The 6,030-nt window shown below is 34.7% G+C and overlaps 2 long non-coding RNA genes across 2 annotated transcripts in view; one reads left to right on the plus strand and one right to left on the minus strand.

The window, feature by feature from the left end:
• LOC132168676 (uncharacterized) overlaps positions 1-6,030 on the minus strand; it is a 21,741-nt gene that overhangs the window by 2,843 nt on the left and 12,868 nt on the right. The window lies entirely within an intron of this gene.
• Positions 3,963-4,719, plus strand: LOC132172992 (uncharacterized). The gene is made up of 2 exons (XR_009439218.1): positions 3,963-4,269; positions 4,458-4,719. It is a non-coding gene; the product is annotated as an uncharacterized LOC132172992 (long non-coding RNA).

Below are 6,030 nucleotides of genomic sequence, written 5' to 3' on the forward strand. Positions count from 1 at the left end.
AAAATAACATAGAGGCGTCCGGACGGCTAGAGGCTCTGTCCAAACGACTAGTGGCTCTGTCCAAACAGCTAGAAGCCCTGTCCGGACGCCAACTCCAAAAACTTCAAGATCGCAACCCTGTCCGGATGGCCGAAGGCCCTGTTTGGACACCAATTCTAGAAACTTGGAATTACTCCTCGTGTCCAGACACGGATGTCATGTTCGGACCTTGCGATAGTGTTTTGACTCCTTGGGGTCCCTTCACACTCATATCTGCCCCAATCTTCCTCGTAAAGTCCCAAGCACTCTAATTTGCATATTCCTCCACAGATTGGAGAGAATTCGCCATCAAATTCGCATCCTCAACCGAAGAGTCACTTGTAAACGGGACAAGGTGTTTTATATTAAAGACATCACACGTCTTGATATGGCTAGACAGCTTCAACCGGTAGGCATTCGAATTGATCTTCTCTACGATCTCTACTTGACCAATCTTACGGGCAGCCAGCTTGTTGTATTCTCCCACATGGAACCTATCTTTGGTTAAAACAGCCCACACAAAATCCCCCTCCTCAAACTCTACGGCGCATCGCTTCTTGTCTGCCTCTGCCTTATACTTTGCGGTGGACTCCTGTAAATTCTTAATGGTCAACTTGTGGCCCTCCTGTATCTTGGCCATTAAGTCTTCAACTTTAGCATATGTTCGTGATGTAGATTGAAGTGTTTGGGATTTCATGAAGAAGACGGGAATGGATGGTAGCGTGAAAATACCCCAGATTTTCCTTTAAGTTTCTCACCTGAAACCTAGTTCCCTAGTATGTCATCTTCTTTTGTTAGTAATCTGAAACAAATTAAAGGTTCAGTGAGGTCCTGTACATGTGAAATTAATTAGTACTTTCGTGTCGGCAGTGATGAAAGGGTTTCATATATATTTTCTATTTTATGTTGTATCTTTTATCTTTAATTTTTATATTATACTATTTATAGAGTATTTAATTAGATTGAGCTGGGGTTTTAATTATCTTTTTATTTTAACAACAATATAGAAGAGAAGTTTGTCATCTGGCCAAGAAAAATTAGGGAGCTTATGAGAATTGCAAACCAAAAATATAACTTGAAGGATCCTGATACTTGGGGTTCGTTTGGCTTTACAATATTTCAAAACGCTTAAAACTGTAGTTTGGCCTACGTTTTCAAACCATTATCTTTCAACAACAAAATCCCCCAACGAGACACTTTGGCGATCTGTTTAAAAATGCACTTTTAGCGTGTAAAATTGCATAGCAAAATGAACTCTTAAAAGAAGTTGGCCCATGAAATTTATACAACTTAAACATACATGTCAGGTTGCCACAGATCGAAATTAGTTGGTTCATCAATATTTGCTGACATTAGGGGCAAAGCTGGCCAGTAGCGCCAAAAATGTTATTTAATGGCCTATTGTCCTCTTGCCCTCGCTAAAAACAAAAAGCTATCCACTAGCTAACCCAAGTACAGGTCAGGCTTGTCGTTATGATTGGATGGATCGTGTTTGTGAACGTGTAATAGCTAGGTTGGCTGCAGGATCTTAATTAACTAGTAGGGTATTCGATGTACCCTCCCGCTCTTATATCACTACAAGAATATGCTTCATTACCATTTGAGATTATTTGCAGCAACACTAAAAAGTCACTACTAATAAGGGTTCATTAGCGGTAACATAAATATTGTCGCTAATATTAGACACAAAAAACTTTTTTGCGTTGACCAAATATGTTATAATTATTAGCAGCAACCGTTGGCGCAGCTGTTGTGTCATTATTAGCGGCGACACACAAGGGATCACCGCTAATGATCATTAGGGTCCAAATTTTATAGTCGACGACTTTAGCGGCAACAATAACACTTTTAGTGGGATATTGAAGCAGATTCTTGTAGTGATAAATAGACTATTGCATGGGAGAGTTATACGTGAATTGAAATACACCATTCCTACTTCGATCTATTGGAACAAAAAGTCCCATATATCAATCCTGCTAGGACTCACCAGTCATTCTGTGAGTTACTTTATAAGTCCTTCTTTGACTTCTCTTCCAGTTAGAACTTCTACAAGATCGACCTTCTTTGATTCCAATTTCTTCTTCTTCTTCTTCCGGGTAGACTCGTTACATACACATTTCATTTATGACTCGAAAGTATTGTTTAGTAGCAATTCCCACCCTATCTCAACGTAGATATAGGATATCAATACAAGTTGTCCCACCAACATCATTGTCAAATACTGGTAAAAGACTCAAAATAGCAAATAGCAGTAGATGTTTTGATCCATATACAGTGTACATGCAGTTAAAAAGCAATAAAAGCCGCCCCACCAACATAATTGTCAAATAGTGGTAAAAGATCACTAAATAGGCAGATCAGTAAAATAGTAATATATGTTGTTTGTGCATTTATGAGTATTACATTAGTTTCGATTTTGGAATTAGATTAGTGTCCAATTACGTATATTAATATATTCTTATTTGACTCTCTTGGTGTCTCTCTTCCTAATAATTGATATGAGAGTCATGGTTAATTTTCGTTACTAATAGAAATGTCTTGTTTTGACCCGTTCCGTTTGACTTTGGCAAAAGTAGTGTGGTGATTCTTGAAGTATGCATGATACTCTTGTGTAAGGGATTTATGTGTGAGCGGGAGATTTGTTGTAACTCCCCATGGCTCAGTGTTATGTCCTACATTGATAAGTACAAAGGAAAAAAAGTAATTAATATACCCAAGTAAACCCAAGTCCGTTAGCTAAGGCTGTCAATGAAGATGCAGTTATTGACAATATTCATATAATGTGGTTATCACTTTTACTTATCCAATCGCTATCTGCATATAAGGTAATAGGCCTTTTGAGTCCTTATTGATTATTTTTTAAATATAGAGAAAAAAAAAAGAAAAAAAAAAAACATAACCTAAATAATCGGCCTTTACCAAATCTAGAACAATGTCATTTTGGTGAATTATATATATATATATATATATATATATATATATATATATATATCTTATTTATAAAGGAAATGCATATGCAACTATATCCGCATACCTTAAAATTTATTGTGAATGCACTTGTAAGGTTTGTGTTCTACATTAATAAATTATAAAGATATAACTAATGGATCCAAGCCCATTAGAGTAGTGTCAAAATATGTATAATAATGTATTCTTGTTTGATTTGATCCATTGATGTCTCTTCCTAATAGTACACATTTATCAAAACAAAAACATAAGGTTAAATATTTTCTACATGCTCAAGTGAAAAGCTTACACATGTGTTTCCTTTTTCTTTTTTATTGTAATGGTGCTTGTCTCCTATTAAAATGGAATTTGAAGCCGCATCTAAAGGAAGGAAAAGTGTTAAAATATTGATTAAATTATAAAAATTTACCAATTCTTTTTGTGCTGAGACCAATTGCTTACTGATTCTACAAGGGCAAAATGTTGGCACCACCAGTCAAGTACAATACCTCATGGGACAAGTCCACTCCAAACAACAGGTTTTTCCTTCCGAGGATCAACAGCTATTTGTCGTATTGAAACTTGGGATGTGTGTACGTGTGTATATATACACACATCCCAAGTTTCAATACGACAAATAGCTGTTGATCCTCGGAAGGAAAAACCTGTTGTTTGGAGTGGACTTGTCCCATGAGGTATTGTACTTGACTTTGGTCCTCGGTCATATATATATATATATATCATCAGGTTAGCAAATTTTCATGTTATGTCATTTAAGGTGATCAGTCTAAAAGATATCATAAAATATAAGGTATTTAGCATTGCGATTTAAAAAATACTTAATCTAAAATAGAAAAAAAATATACAATTTCTATAAGTAAGCTAGAGGTGCTTATTTAAAAAGCGTGAATTTAAACTAAAATCACAATTTTGTATAACAAATATTTGATAAAAAAAAAAAAAAATTTAACATGTTTCACCAAACGCTTTTACAATTTTAAAAAATATTGATTTCAAAAACACAATTTTTGAAAACCCACTTATTGAAACCGCAATATTCCCAAACGGACTCTAAAACTTCCAATCTGCTTGTGCGTCTTAGGTTATATCGTTTATGGTGTCAGTCTAAAGAAAGAATGCTATGACTAATTTGTTATTGAATTTACCAGCGCCTGATCAGGAGATTCTAGTTGAACTTATTAAGGAGATGAGGAAGCATTTTGATGATCAGTTCAAAGAGTTAAAGAATCAGTTAGATGGAATGATGAAACAGATGGAGAACTTGTCTTCTGCAGTTGAGGATAAGTACGTAAGGGATACCAGTACTAGAACATCTTTGGTGCAGTACTGTTTTATAACCTAACAATTCTATCCTGTTTATTTTTAGTTTTTAATGATCATGTCTCTTATCTTTAATTGCTAATACATTTCATATTTTCTTTTACCTGTTGGCTGATCATTCTCTCTTGCGCTATCCTGTTACGTAACAAAAGGAAGAAGACTGGAAAGTAAGCCATGAGGACTATGATCTCCAAGGGAATAAACAAGCAACGGCTGGAGGATGTTTAGTTCCTACATATTTCTATTATATATAAATATTTCTATATACGAATAAAACGTGTTGTAAGGCTATAAAGATCATCAGATATATATAGAACTATGTTGGATTTTAACGTACATGTCTTATCTTTATAGAATTATAGGAATAAAACATGTCTTATCTTTATTAATTAATACACTTCATATTTTCTTTTATCTTTACTAATTACTATCGTTCATCAATTTCGGACAAAGTAAGGGGAATAGATTAAATGTACTTATACTAGCCTGCTTTTGCTGCAATTGTGTTGAATATTTTATTAATTATATATGTTATTATATTCGTTACTTGGGTATTTACTCTGTAGTAGTGTAGGTAAAACATATAATAGCAGCTAGGTTTATTTGATAAAATATTTTATATGTTTTTTATTTTTTATTTTATTTTGGTTGAAAGTGTTTTGATGTAAGATAAAGAAGAAACTTGTTTTAATTATTTTTGTGTTTGAAATTGCTTGTTAATATTTTTTTTTGTAAAATAAAAAAAATGGGTTGTCAACCCGGCCGAAATTTGACCTCTCGCATTTCAAAGAATGTTATGTAGTAGAGACTTGTGTTGATAAGTTGTTTTTAGGTTTATGTTGGAACTAGTCTTTCTTTTTTGGTGGCTTGTATTTGTACGTATGTATTTAGTTTAACTCTAATACTTAAGTCATTTTGGTGAAGATAAGATGTATTGAACGGGCCACACGTAAGTTGTCATCCTTTTGTTAACACTACTGTCAAAAAAGTGATGTTAATCTAATAACCACTTATTCCATTGATTCTTACTCCTGAAAAGAGTCGTGAACTCAAATGTAAAATTAATGCACTTTAATACATTTAGAAGTGAGTTATTTTTCACTCAGATATAGCATTGTGAGAACACAATTGCTCGAGAAAGAATCCAAATTATTTGCAACCCATCTTTTTCTCTCAATTTCTATTCTATAGACTTCCTCGTCACTTGGACTATGTATAGGGCCGGCCCACACTACTCCATTTTCACGTAAGAGCAATGGGCTGTTAAGGGTCTGAATTTTTGAAGCCATTTCCCCCTCGGTTTCACGTTGCCAGCACTCTTATTTCTCATCAAACCTCTCTCCATATATAGTAGGGGTCATCAAACCTCTCTCCATATATACTTAGGGGTGTCAAGGCGGTTACGGTTAGTGGTTATTGGCAATAACAGATAACCGTAACCGCCTAGATTTCACTAACCGCAACCGCTAACCTTCAGGCGGTCGGCGGTTAGCGGTTAACCGCCGGTTAGCGATTAGTGAAATAGATAATCGTCCGCTAACCGTTTTTTCAAAATTGGGCTTCTTTTGGGCTTTTGGGCCTTTTGGGGCCTTCTTTAGGGTTTTTTAGGCCTTTTTGGGCTTTTTGGGGCTTTTTTTTTTTTTTTTAGTGTCTTCATAGGCCCAATCTCTATAAAAAGAGCTCATATTGAAAAAGCAAAAATATTTGACCCAAAATTTATATTTA

Source organism: Corylus avellana, chromosome ca2 (genome assembly GCF_901000735.1).
Source record: "Corylus avellana chromosome ca2, CavTom2PMs-1.0".
Classification (NCBI taxonomy): domain Eukaryota; kingdom Viridiplantae; phylum Streptophyta; class Magnoliopsida; order Fagales; family Betulaceae; genus Corylus; species Corylus avellana.